Raw genomic sequence first — 15,658 nt, forward strand, 5'->3', positions numbered from 1 at the left:
TCTCGTGATCAACACCACGGATAGGATCTTTGAAGCAACGCTTGAGTTGGGACACATGGAAAACATCATGAACTTCAGGAAAGTTGGAAGGTAACTCCAACTTGTAAGAAACATTACCACGCTTGGCAAGGACGCGAAAAGGACCAACATAGCGAGGAGCTAGTTTGCCTTTGATACCGAAACGACGGACACCCTTGAGAGGAGTGACTCGAAGATAAGCTTGATCACCAATTTCATACTTCACTTCTTGATGATGGCGATCATAGTAGCTCTTTTGACGTGATCGAGCAGCTTTCGGACGCTCGCGAATGATGCGAACTTGATCTTCTCGCTTCATTGATTATATCCGGTCCAAAGAATTTTCTTTCTCCAGTTTCGGACCAGTTCAAAGGAGTTCTACACCTTCTGCCATACAAAGCTTCAAAAGGTGCCATGCCCAAGCTAGCTTGGAAGCTTTTGTTATAGGTGAACTCGGCAAATGGAAGGCACTTTTCCCAATCTTTACCGAAGGATATAACACGAGCCCCGAGCATGTCTTCTAGAATTTGATTCACTCTTTCGGTTTGACCACCGGTTTGAGGATGATAGGTCTGTGCTGAAGGAAAGACGAGTTCCCATAGCTTGTTGAAAGCTAGACCAGAACTTTGAGGTGAAAAGACTTCCACGATCAGAGATGATCTTCTTAGGAACACCATGAAGAGTGACTATCCGTGAGATATATAGATCTGCTAGTTGACTAGCTTTTATGTCTTCTCGGATAGGAAGGAAGTGAGCAACCTTGGATAGACGGTCAATGACTACCCATATAGCATCTCTTCCATTTTTGGTCTTGGGGAGACCGGTAATGAAATCCATGCCAATTTCATCCCATTTCCACTCTGGAATTGATAGAGGTTGGAGAGTGCCGGCGGGTCTTTGATGTTCAGCTTTTACGCGACGACAAACGTCGCATTCAGACAACAAACTTAGCGATCTCTTGCTTCATCCCTGCACCACCGTAATCTTTGGCGAAGATCCCGATACATCTTGGTACTACCAGGATGGATGGAGAGGGGTGATTCATGAGCTTCTTTAAGGATTAGCTCTTTGAGATCCGATTTATCCGAGCACGACTAGACGCTTACCGAAATAAACGGTACCCCGATCATTGATGGAGAAACATTTAGCAACTCCGCTAGCAATGTTCTTCTTGATCTCGGTAATGCCGAATCTTGCTTCTGAGCCTTATTGATCTGGTCTTCAAGAGAGGGCTTCACCTCAAGATTAGCAAGGAATCCACTAGGAACAATCTCAAGGTTGAGTTTTGCAAGTTCCTCATAGAGAGAAGGTTGCGCTTGCTTAACCATCAGATTGTTGCAATAGGACTTCCGACTTAGCGCATCGACAACAACATTGGCTTTGCCGGGTTTATAGTTGAGACCCAGGTCATAATCTTTTATGACTTCCAACCATCTTCTCCGTCTCGTTATTCAGATCCGGTTGGGTGAAAAGATACTTCAGACTTTGATGATCCGAGTACAACTCGCAACGATTACCATAAAGGTAAGGTCGCCATTGCTTAAGAGCATGGATCACAGCCGCAAGCTCGAGATCATGAGTAGGATAATTGAGCTCATGTGGTTTCAACCGTCGAGAGGCATAGGCCACCACATGGCCATCTTGCATCAACACACATCCGAGCCCTTGGAGAGAGGCATCGCAATAGACAACGAAGTCTTTGCTTGTGTCCGAAGGACGAGCACAGGAGCGATGAGTCAGCTTAGTTTTCAAAACCTGGAAACTTTCTTCAGCCTTTTCTGACCATTCGAACTTCCTGTCCTTCTTGAGAAGATCAGTCATTGGCTTGGCAATCTTGGAGAAATTTTCAATGAATCGGCGGTAATAACCTGCCAGACCGAGAAAACTTCGAATTTCCTTAGCTGACTTAGGTGTCTTCCAGTCAAGAACGGCTTGAACTTTATCTGGAATGACTCGCAACACCTTTTTCGGAGATAACATGACCAAGGAAGATGAGCTCTTTTAACCAGAACTCACATTTAGAAAACTTGGCGTAGAGACGGTGTTCACGAAGTTTGGTTAGCACCCGGACGTAGATGTTCATCATGTTCATCTTCGGTTTTGGAGTAGATCAGAATATCGTCGATGTAGACCACGACGAACTTGTCAAGATACTCCATGAAAACAGAGTTCATGAGCCGCATAAAAGTGGCAGGAGCATTTGTAAGGCCAAAGGACATGACAGTGTACTCGTAAAGACCATAACGAGTTGTGAACGCTGTTTTTGGAATGTCCTCCTTGCGGATTTTGATCTGATGGTACCACGATCTCAAATCCATCTTTGAGAAGACTCGTGGCACCGGACAACCGATCAAAAAGATCATTAATTATAGGAAGAGGGTATTTGTTCTTGATTGTCACCGCATTGAGCGGACGGTAATCAACAACCAGCCGCGGAATGTTTGTATCTCTCTTCTTGACAAAGAGGGCAGGAAAACCCAGGAGGAAGTACTGGGTTGTATGAACTTCTTCTCTTCCAACTCCTCTAACTGCTTCTTCAGTTCAACCAACTCTTCCGGAGGCATACGATATGGTCTCCGGGAAACAGGAGCAGTTCCGGGAACCAACTCAATGACAAAATCCACACTTCGATCAGGTGGCATGCCAGGTAACTCTTCAGGGAAAACATCTGGAAAGTCACGGACCACCCAGACATCAGAGATTTCTGGTTTAGGTAGGGCTTCAATGGTATACAACTCGGCTTCAGGGGTAAACCTTGCCGATGGAGATATTGCGGATGAAGCCCAGTACAGAACACTTTTGCCAGAAAGATTGGTCAGTACAATAGACCTGGCTGAACAATCGATGACAGCCTTATGCTTTGCTAGCCAATCCATGCCCAAAATGACATCAATGTCACTTGACTTGAGGGCAATGAGAGAGGTAGGGAACCACACTGGCCCTATACTGATTATAACCTCAGGGGTAATCCAGATAGTTTGCCAATGAGAACCAGGAGTTGTGATCTCTAGAGCAGAGGGCATTGTCTCGAAAGGTATATCATGCTTTTGTGCAAACTCTTGAGATATGAATGTATGCGATGCTCCGGAATCAAACAGAACTGTAGCTAGGATTGAGTTTATATAGAGCGTACCCATTAGGACGCTTGGATCCTCTTCAGCCTCATCAGCAGAGACATGGGTCAGACGAGCACGACAAGAGGAGGGATCAACGGAATGGATCTTGGGTTAAAGGCCAGCATCATGTACTTAGATTCACACTAAGAGAACCGAGCACAATCCGGGACCTTCGGTTCAAGTCCAAGGGGAAAACACAATTGAAGGGGTAACTACTATCTGAGTGACACGGAGGACACTGCGAGGTAGTAATCACACGGTAACTTTCAAGAAGCCATACCTAGCTTCAGAAGTATTATTCAAGAAAATTAAAAAAAGAAAGGAGGCATCCAAGGTAAGAATAAAACCTTGAAGCCTAGAACAGAATTATGTGGAACCCACAAAGTAAAAAGATCATGAGAAACAAATTTCTTGGAAAGGATTCAACGAAATGATAACATTCACTGAATGAAAGGAGCAAGATTCCGATCAACTGATGTAACTTTAGGAACACTGAGTTAAGCAACCAAGTACGGAGTACTTTTAGAGAAAACAACCCAAGCCCGTAGATCCTATAAGTTTGGAAATAACAGGGTGGAGATAAAACCTTTTTCAATCGAAACAAGGTAAGATGACTCAGCATTAGAGTGACACCAGATAAGGAGTAAAAAGAATCCTATTCAGATGCTTTTGCAAATACTTTTAGGTTTCAAGTAGTTTTCACAACTACTAGACTCAACATCGACCAGTCGAAAGGGTTTCCTATAGGCAGTCCTGCTCTGATACCAAAACCTGTCGGCACCCCGGAGGTCAGGGCTAGACAAACCCAGATATCACATCTGGCATAAGCCTAACCTAGATCTCTAGGGCCTACAGGGTGAGATTCAGTAACACAACAGTGACTCTACGACTGAAAAGAAATATATTACAACTCTTAGCAGAGTTAAGATCCAAATTTATTACACGCAGAGGTCACTGACCACAATACAACAAGCAACGGAAAGCAAATTATGTTATCTAGATAACAAGACTGCAAAGGGCCTAAGAGGCCATAACATAAGGCGACGTCCCAGCCCATAAGTCTCGAGCTGCCGCCCGAGGAACTCCAAACTACTCGTCGACGTCAAGGTAGAAGCCACCATCCGTTGGAAGGACTTCGTCTCGAAACAAAGCATGCAAGGCTGAGTACAGGGACTCAGCAAGACTTAGTACAACCTCGTTAGCAAAGCGGTTATGCGAGGCTTTATGTGGAGCTTATTTTGCGGAAAGCCGGTTTTCCTTTGTAAACAGGAGGGAGCAGAAGCTCGTCTAATCAGACCATTTTAAAAAGAGGTAAGAGAGCGATATCAACTCTAGCTCTAAGATCATCATGTTGAATCCACCGAATCTTCATCATTACCTGAACCTATCACCTAGGATCACCCCCTCGACACCCTGAGAGGGGATCCTTATCACACATTGACATCAAGTTTTACGATTAAGTTCAAGTTGTCTATGATCACGTGAATCCATCACCAAGTCGTCCATAACCGTGGACACGGCTTTCGAAAAGATTTACCCTGCAGGGGTGTACAACTTTACCCACACGCGCCGACCGACTCTTAATGCCACTATAGATTAACACACTTCCTTGGTGTGTCTGGCGAGAGGGTGGTCGACCAAAACCTTTCCCTTACTTCGCCTATTCCATGAGTCAAACTAACTAGGGAGCTCCGTCATCGTAGGTAGCCACTCTCCGAGGCGGTCCCGGTCATTATGCGCAGGGGATCCAGTTCAATGCCTTCAGCATCCTTCACCCTAGCCACGCCCTGTATGATGCACTTTGAAAACCTTTTCCACCTTTCCCCCATGCGTATGGCAAATGGAACTCGCAAACTAATTGACTCATGGGTAAGCTAGTTAAGTTCGGGCCAAGGGGTTCCCATGGGCCCCGTGTGGCTGTACGCTCAGTCTTGGTTCCGAAGGCGAGAACTCAGGTCCTAGTATCGGCGAGAACGAGTCAAATCACCACATACCCATGTGGCGGCCCATCCAAGCCTTTAGCATGTTTATTAACATCATCTCTGATCTTACCACGTCATCCTGACAAACTAGGTTCATTCGTAGCTCTGATTCATCAATCGGATGGATCAGACTTCAACAGCTAAGCATGGCTAAGCATATCATATACAAGGCCCTAGCGATGCGATCAAGCTCATCCTAGTTTTGCTGGGAGCGGTGGATCAGGAACTTTAGGCTACAAGGATAGATGGTGCACACATAGGATATCTACAACTGCCGATAAAACATATTTGAAGCGGATGCAATATGTAAGAACCAGAAGTAAAGCATTTCGAAACCATATATGAACCAGGTTAGGGCTTGCCTTGTCCCTCGTTGTTCTGGTGCTGCTCTTCGGGGGCGTTGATCTCAGGCTCGCGTTCGGTCCCTATCGAGAAGAACCAAATACCGGAAAGGAAGAGCACAATCAAGACAAGGAACAACGCAATGCACATACAATATGATGACATGTCATATTAAGGGGTTTGGGTAACCCTAGGTGCATCGACGGAAATTAAAGGGGTTCGGCTTCGAACCCCGACATATGAGAGGGGTCAAATTAGGGTTTCTACTAAGGCTCATATTTAATTGGTTCAAAGATGTATGAAACATGGATAAACAACTAGGATTTGTTTTTCTGATCATTTTGATATATAATTTTATATTTTTCTGATTTAAAATGAATTACTTATGAATTTCCAAAATTTAATTCATTTTAAATCAATTTCGTAAAATTATATAAATAATAATAAAGTTGGACCCACATGTCATAATTTTATTCTTTTCTAAAATATTTATGAAATTATTAAAATCCTGACAGATGGGGTCCACATGTCATATTATTTCTATTTACCGAAATTACGAAATTAGTTACTGGAAAAACAGAAAATGGGGAAAACTAATTTATGACGTCACGCTGACGTCATGATGACGTCAGCGGCGCCATGGCTCCCAGTGAGCTCTGGCCGGCTTGCAATCGGGCGATTCGGGCCGAAATTGGATCGCGCGTGAGGGGGAAACGAGGCTGCTCGACGCGGCCGACCATTTGGTGGCGGCGCCGCTGCCAAATGGTGGCCGGAGCGTGGCCGGCGACGGTGAGCGGCGGCGGCCGGGGCAGGTGCCCGTCGCGGCCGGAGCTAGAGGGCGAGAGGGGGCGAGCCGAGGGGATGAGGAGGAGCAGCAGCTCACCGCGAAGCTCGTGGAGGGGTCGGCGACGGCCGGGGGGCCTCACCGGCGGCGAATCGACGGCGGCCGACCGTCGGCAGTAGGCTAGGGTTAGGGTTGCGTGGGGCTCGGGAGAGCGCGGGAGAGGGGGAAATGCGGGGCTAGGGCTCCAGGGCGCGGCAGAGGGGATTTTATAGGTCGCCGGGGGCGGCGGCGCGCATCTTGGCGCCGGCGACGGCGTCCGCGGCGACACGCAGTCGCTTCCCCCATCGTGGGGTTGAAGACGATGGCCGTTTTGCAAATAACCCCCTGCGGGGTGGTTGGGCCGGTGGTGGGTGGTTGCTGGGCCGACTTGGGCCGAGCCAGGGAGAAAAGAAAGAGAGAGGGAGATGGGCTGCGCCCATGAGAGAGAAGAGAGGGGCTCTCTCTATTTTTTTTCCCTTTTCTTTTTTTTTAGTTTTTGTTTCTCTTTTCAAATTTCAAATTTCAAATCTGTGTTGAATTTTGTTTGAACTCAAATTTTTCCAGAAAACAATAAACACACACATGGGTTTTATTGAAAACAACAAAACCATGTGACTCATTTTATATAATCTTGAGAGTAATTTGAGACAAATAATTAGAGAAGGATTTGCATAATAGAAAATGGAGATGCAAATTTGGCTCAAGTTCAAACTATATGCATGCAATGCTCATGAACACTCATTTATTTATAAACACAAGGTTGGGATGTTACAATGGCGAGGAGTACCCTCGACACCAGTCATATTTGTGGACAAAAGAGATGGAGGTCGTAGAATGTGCGGAGATGACAGAAATCTTAACAATGTTACTATCACGAACAAATATCCATTACCCAGGATCCAAGATTTGTTTGATCAAGTCAGAGGAGCAGGAGTCTTCTCTAAAATAGATCTGAGATCGGGTTATCACCAGATAAAGATCAAGAAGGAAGATGTTCTGAAAACTGCCTTTGTTTCAAGGTATGGACATCATGAGTATTTAGTAGTACCTTTTGGGTTGACAAATGCCCCAGCAATATTCATGAACCTCATGAACAAGATATTCATTCCCTATCTTGACAAGTTCGTCATCGTATTTATCGATGATATCTTGATATATTCCAAGGATAAGGCTGAACATGCAAAGCATCTCAGGATATAGTGTTACAAACACTAAGATAACATCAGCTCTATGCCAAATTCAGCAAGTGTGAATATTGGCGAGATCAAGTAGAATTTCTTGGACATGTGATTAGCAAGGATGGAATCGTCGTAAATCCAAGCAAAGTAGCAGCAGTTTTGGAGTGGGAAGCACCAAAGAATGTCAAGAAAATAAGAGGATTCTTAGGAATGGCAGGATACTACCGGAGATTCATTGAAGGATTCTCCAAGATAGAGGGACCAATGACCAAGATGTTAAGGAAGAATGCACCATTTGTGTGGTCAGATGAGTGTGAGCATAGTTTTCAGACTCTGAAGGAGAAATTAACCACATCACCTGTGTTAGCAGTACTAGAAGCTGGCAAGGATTACACAGTGTATTGTGATGCATCCAAACATGGATTGGGATGTGTACTCATGCAAGATCGGAAAGTGATATCTTATGGATCAAGGCAACTAAGACCTCATGAAGTCAACTATCCTACACATGATTTAGAGTTAGCAGCAGTTGTATTTGCACTAAAGAGTTGGAGGCATTTCCTTTATGGAGCCAAGTGTGAGCTTTATACAGATCACAAGAGCCTCAAAATACTTCTTGACCTTTTTGACTTGACTATCAACTATACACCGGGAAAGGCTAATGTTGTAACCGATGCCTTAAGTCGAAAGAGTACCAGAGGAGTTGAACAAGAGCTACCAATGGAGCTGAAGAAGGAAATAAGCCAAGCACAGATACAACTTTGGGAGAAAGAAGCTCGTGAGGGACTATCAGCACTACAAGTTGCGGAAGAATTGAACATAAACTTGAAGAATGAGATCATAATGGGTCAATTGGAAGATCCATTCATCATGGAAGAAATAAGGAGGATTAATGAAGGAAGACCATCCGAGTTTAACCTAGGCGAGTCTGGATCACTATGGTTTCAAAAGAGGATTTGTGTTCCGGACATCGCTAAAATCAATGAAGTAATCCTGAAATAAGCTCATGAAACACCCTATTCAATTCATCCTGGAAGTACGAAGATGAACATGGACTTAAAGGAGTTGTTTTGGTGGAATAACATGAAGCGGGAAATTTCTCAGTATGTGGCAGAATGTCATACTTGTCAGAGAGTAAAAGCTGAACATCAAAGTCCCGCAGGACCACTACAACCTTTACCAATTCCGGAGTGGAAGTGGGAAGAGATAGGTATGGATTTCATGACCGGACTACCCATGACAAATAAAAAGAAGGATATGATATGGGTAATCCTGGACCGGTTGACAAAGAGTGCACATTTTCTAGCAGTGAATCAGAAGGATACATGTGAAAAGCTTATAGATCTCTATATCAAAGAGATTGTGAGTAAACACGGAGTTTCCAAGAAGATAGTGTCAGATCGAGGATCTGTGTTCACATATGCTTTCTCGAAACAACTACATGAAGCTTTAGGATCCAAGTTAGACTATAGCACCGCATATCACCCACAGTCGGGAGGACAGACCGAGAGGACAAAACAGATACTGGAGGACATGTTCAGGGCTTGTGCTTTAGATTTCGAAGGATCATGGGAAGAACGCTTACCTTTAGCAGAGTTTTCTTACAACAATCGCTATCAAAGCAACATCAGGATGGCACCATTTGAAGCCTTGTATCGAAGGAAGTGTAGATCACCTATATGTTGGTATGAGGCAGGATCAAGCAAAGAGCTTAACCCAGACTATGTGACGGAGAAACATCAGATTATTGATGTGATTAGGGATAGACTCAAAATAGCTCAAAGCCGACAGAAAAGCTACGCAGATCAGAAGAGAAGGACATGGAAACCAAAAATTGGAGACATGGTATACCTAAAGGTTAGTCCGATGAAAGGTCTTCAGAGATTCTGAGTGAAGGGAAAACTCAGTCCGAGATACATCGGACCTTTCAAGATATTGAGTCAAAACCGACGGTTAGCCTTTGAATTGGAACTACCGGGGAAGTTAGCCCAAGTACACAATGTATTCCATGTGTCACAACTTCGGAGATGTTTAAAGACACCAGATGAGCCAGTATCACATGAAGACCTAGATCTTCAGCCAGATTTGACTTACATTGAGAAGCCAGCCAAGATTCTGGAGGAGAACTGGAAGCAACTTCGAAACAGAGCAATCAAGTATTGCAAAATATAGTGGAAACACCATCCCGAGAGGGAAGCAACCTGGGAGAAAGAGGAAGATTTAAGGAAGGCATATCCGGAGCTATTCAGGTATTACCAACCACAACTTCGGGACGAAGTTTTCTTTAAGGGGGAAAGGCTATGATATCCCAGGATTCAAGACGATTGCGGGGTAGATTTTAGAAAGGGATGTGCATTGCATCATAAAATCTGGGGAAATTTCGCGCTTTATTGCAAACTACATCTTAGAGGGGACAAGTTTCTCTCTCGACACCAGATAGGGTTAGGGTTTCGAGAGTGCGATAAACTTGGACCTTATCCTTTCTGAACTTAGGGTTTCGAGAAGAGAGGGGAACATTTCATATCTTGTCTTAAGTTGCATGATTAAATTGAAACAAGTTGAGTTTGACATTCAAACTCAAACCTCATTAAGTCAAATTATAATACAAATAAAGAATAAATCATATAACAATATTATAAATTGGAAAATTATGAATATAAAAGAATACAAATATATATGAAAAGCTCATTAGAGAAATTTGAGCTTTATTGATCATCACATACAATTTACATTGTCTTTACAATATTCATATGAATTAAATATCACAACACACATTTCAGAAATTGGATAAATGAAAAAGAAAAGGACAATTACAAAGAATAGGAACTAGCTAAACTACACTACATAATCTTCATGAACTTCTTGATCAACATGAGATGGAGAGATCCTGTATTATCTTCTTGATCCCTGCATTCACAAATAGAAAACAGAAATAACAATTAAGCCAAGTGGCAAAGCCAGCCACTTGGCAAGATAGTCAAGAAAAGAGAAATGGGAAGGATAACAGCAACCCTGCCGAGCTGATCCACATTTCACAAGTACCAACATGACAAGTATAAGCAGCTCACTAGGAAGCATGCATGCTCACCAGCACACTCACACAAGGAAGAGTCACCACACACACATCACACCGCTGTCGACCAAGAAGTGATCAGAGGAGGAGTATATAAACTTTTCAGCATCCAAACTCTAGCTGCTCATCGACATCATCTTCTCAGGGTAAGAACAGCAAGAACAGTTAGAACAGGAATAACATCAATCCACCAAAAACCATCCAGAAACAGTTCCACCAAGAACTGCTTGCTGTTGAGCAAGAAATGGTGAATTAATCCAAGCACCAACCAGCTAGGAGGAGCAGGGCAAGCACCAACTCATCAAACAGAAGCAAAAACCTCTACACCAACACAATTTCTAGGAGCTGGAGTGAGGTATACATGAATCCATGAGCAAGCAATGGTTTTGCTCATATATAAGCATGTGCATCACACACACACACAAGCCAGTGGGTACGATTATCCAGTGATCATCATCATTTGGTGATGAACCACTTGTTGCTGGCAAAATATGGGAAAAGCCAGTAGAGTTTAATCCCAGGAAAGATTGGTTAATAAAGCCAAGTGTATCACCACTACAGCAAACCAAAGGATCCAGCAAGGGATTTGATCCACCACTAGCCTAGCCAAACTCACCTAGCAACTAATTGGTTCATTTAACCATCAGACATATAGACAAATTAGTGTCTATTTGATTTTCAACATGAAAAGCTACTGGCAACCCAAAAAAGGAAACACTCAACAATCACTTGTCATAGCACAGCAAGCCACAGAGAGGGGAGCTACCCTAGAACAGCAACTAGTTACTATCAGGGTCACTTCAACCACAAAATAATTTAGCCAAGCAATAATATCACCACCCATATGGGTTCAAAGTGAGCTAGGGTTCCCAAAAATTGTTGGCATCCCTCTAGCTCAAGCAAATCAGTTAAAAGAATCACTACTGCATAAGCAGTTCATCTCATTTATCCATTAATCAAGCCAAACTGTACAGATAAATGAAATACACAAGCAACCAGTGACATAGACACCTGCAAATGATCCAGAGGATCACTGCAAGCATTAGTAGATGCTTTATCAAGCAACAGCATGCACCAGCACAAGTTATAGAGCCACACATGCACAAAGATAAGCATCAGTCAGGCACAGACAATATAGCAAGCAACTAACAAGCAGCTGATGATCACATGATCATTAGAGCTTGCTAGAGCATGCTAGGGCTTGCTAGAGTCAAGCCTAGCATCAGTACATCAACCAGTTACTGAAATAGCCACAGATAAATAACAATTGCATCACAGAAATTGTATAAACAATTTTATAATTGTATCCAGAATCATATCACCAAGAAATTGATGCATATAGACAACAGCTAAGCCAAGCAGAGACCTACCATGAGCCAGAGCTCAATAAGCATCACACAAGTAGCACTGGTCCTTGCACAAGCAAGGATTACTCAAAGAAATTAATCCAGGGAAAGATCTGTGAATACACATGATCATCCAGTAACAGCAGCAACAACTGGAGCAACATGGCAAGCCATGAGCATCACAACATGCTCATGAACAAGTGCATGAGTGTCACATCAGTAGCAATAGCATGAGCATAAGCATAGGAGTAGCTGCAGATAGGTTATACATGCGTAAGCAGCCCAGTAGCAACTAGGAGATTCACAAAACCATAAACAGCAAGTAGAGTGGTGCATCATAGGCTAGAGCATGGAAGGAGCAGCAGCACACGCAAAGCAGCAGCATAGGCATAGCCACAGGAGCAACAGCATAGCAGCAGCACACATACAACAGCAGCACACATACAATAGCAGCAACACAGAACCATGGATGCCAAGGCATCCATAGGAAGGAGAGGAGGTAGAATAGGCAAGCGAGAAAAAGAGGAGCACACACCTAGGCGAGCTAACGATGAGCACAGCCATGGCAGCCACGGCGGCACACGCCAGACGCACGGAGGCGCTAGGCCAGGCCAAGCCATGCCACGGCAAGCGCCGCAGCACCCAGCACCGCACGGCACGTCCCTAGTCAGCACCAAGGCAAGCCTTGAGCACCGCCGGCGTGCAGCGACATTGGCGGCCGAAACCCTAGGCGCCACAGAAGGGTCGAGGACGAGCAGATGGAGGCGAATCCGTCAGATCGACGCGGACTGTTTGATGCGCCATTGCAAGACGCGTTTAACGCGCCCCATGACGGCGGCGGAGGCAGCTGGTGGCGGCCGGAATAAAGCGGCGACAACGGTGGCGACCACGGCGTCGCGGGAGCGAGGAGGCTAGGGTTAGATGAGGAGGCATGGGGAGAAGTGAGAAGCGACCGAGCGGGTCGAGCCAGGCCGAATGGGTTGAGCCCAACCCATTCGGGTTTCACCCTGACAGGGTGGCCCGAGGGCATTTTGGGTATTTCCCAAATTACATAAAAACAGAAACTTTGAATTAATATAAAAAATAGAATATAGCTCTAAAAAATAGAGAAAAATATGTAACCAACTTAAAATTTTATTCTCTATGATAATAAAATATGAGATGGAATTTTTGAGACAAATAAATTTGAACCATTGATAAGTTCAAAGAAAAAGGAATGAATAAAAGATCATTAAAAATAAACTCATATTTTTAATGATTAAATAAGTCCATAAATTATTTTGGACTTAAACAAAACTTGGAAACAATCCAAGTTAATATTTTCACTCTTAAGGAGTAATTTTGAAATTGTTCTTACTTGACACCTCCGACATTAAATAACAAAGCATCGAGAAGGGGGGAACCAAAACCTAAAAGTCGAAAGCATGCATCTTTGAATCTTTAACCATTGCCCTTATCTGACAATGATGTTATCTTTCAGAAATAGAGGACCAGGGTCAGTCCAAACAATCCAACTGCACTACATTCCAGTCGCCAGGCAAGTTCATCGCTTGCTCATGTTACTTTGAGTATTTTTACCAAATTACTTGCAAAGTACTATACTTATAACTCTTGCATGAAAAGTAAAGATACTAATTTCATAACTATGAATATGACTATGTGGTGGGCAGTGGAACCATGGTATGAGTATGGTGGAGGTTCCATTGCAAGGGTTTGTATCCATCTAGGATTAACAACCAATGTCGTCCAGTGATTCTTGTGCCGTAACAACCGTGTTAACCATAAGATCTAGAGTGGGACGGAGTAGTCAAGTGTGTTCCTTCCTCTCGTACATCAACGGATGCGCTTACCGTAGCAGTTGTATCTCGAGATAACAACCGGTGGGTGGGGATCCCATCCTAATTCCCCATGGTAATGCAGTTTATGATGGGTTGCAACGACCGGCGAAGGTATCGAGGTCGCGAAACCTGATAGTAGTCGAGGTCGGATGGTATCGAATGGATACGCTGACCGGCGAGGAACCAAGGTCGGAATTGCAACAAAGGGTGGGTGTGCGAGGTCGCGAAGGAATACAATTTGACTAGGACCTTATACCGGGCCTCACACCACGGAAGTGTGGACGGGAAAGCTGCCCGGTTGACACCAAGGTTAAGATCTCTTATGGGTAAAGCAATACACCTCTGCAGAGTGTAATGAATCGTGACCTGTCATTCCTTGTTCCGGGATTTTCAACTACGAACGCTGCCGGAAAGGAACTCCATGAATTTCTAGTAAACCGGTGAAGGCTGACGGACATAATTCTTCTGAATAAAAGCAACCTTTTGAAGAAATGATTATGAAAACCTGCATTGGTATTAGACTTTCTGGTCTAATGCCGTATCTAGTGCATTAAACACCTCTTTCCTAAAAAACAAAAAAAACACCTCTTTCCTACAATGAACTTGTTGAGTACGCTCGTACTCATACCTCTTATAATCCCCTGCTTAGATTGTCTGAATCACCTTGAGGAGGCCAACAAAGGACCAGACGGAGCAGATGGGATCTGCTATGAAGAACCAGACCTCTCTGGAGGAGTAGAGGGGGTTGACTACCTGATAGTGTACGGAACCGGGGAGCCAGAAGGAGAACAAGCTTGATCCACGAGAGTAGTAGTAGTAATCGAGCAGCACGAACTCTATAGTATTTAGCTGCTCGAGTCAAATAATGTTAAACTTGTTAAGACATATATGGTGTAAGTTAAGTAGGGTTCATCTCGAACCTAGGAGTAAACCTCTATGGACCCAGGAGGAGCTCCTAGATGATGTATATATATGGTTTGTAATATTATCTGAATGAGTTAAAGACCATATATGCTTCTGTTATACTACTCTGAGGGATATAATATTTGCGGATTGGTACTTCGCACATGTTATGTCAACGACTGACATACTACAACATGCAGTGGTATGCAGGGTCACCATACAGGCTTAGTTTTTCAATTCCATGTTCCAAACTTGCTAAAATGACGGTCAAAGTTAGGTTTGACCAAACTTAAAATGAGCATAAAAATTCAAAAAAAATCAAAAAAAATATGGAAAAACCTTCTCACATAGTCTTCTTATGTCATATACTATCGATTCTAGTTGATAAACATGGTCTACATACTGTCCAACAAAAAAACCATGTGTCTAATGTGATATCTCAAACACTGGCGTACGAGATCGAGGGTGAAGACAAGAGGTTTAGGGTTTGGAACATGAAAAGTTTCAAAAACCTCACCAAAGCTTCATTTTGGAGTGAATAAGAAGGATCCAGGCTTAGTTTTTCAATTCCATGTTTCAAACTTTCTAAAATGATGGTCAAAGTTAGGATTGACCAAACTTCGAATGAGCATTAAAAATTCAAAAAAATTGAAAAAATTGAAAACCTTCTCACATAGTCTTCTTACATGGAATAGATGTGTAGTAAACTTATTTGGCCAATTTAGACAAGATCAAAAAAAACTTGCTTTTTCTCAACAAAAAAAAAACTTGCTTAGAAATGAGGCTATTTACCCTACCTTTCGAGCTCTTTTTAGCACATTTTGACATGAGTTCCTCAAACAATGTAATCTCATGATTCCAACATCATTCAAACATAGTTCTAACATGTACTCTAATCATTCCAACATCATTCAAACATTATTCATTCAACACAAATACAACATTATTCATGAACTTTAGTTGGTTCCCACCCAATCATCTACAAAGCGTTGCGGCTTCTTTTTGGTCCTTGTGCTTCTTGCCACCACTTTGCTCCTTA

The sequence above is a fragment of the Lolium rigidum genome, chromosome 1, assembly GCF_022539505.1.
Source record: "Lolium rigidum isolate FL_2022 chromosome 1, APGP_CSIRO_Lrig_0.1, whole genome shotgun sequence".
NCBI lineage: Eukaryota > Viridiplantae > Streptophyta > Magnoliopsida > Poales > Poaceae > Lolium > Lolium rigidum.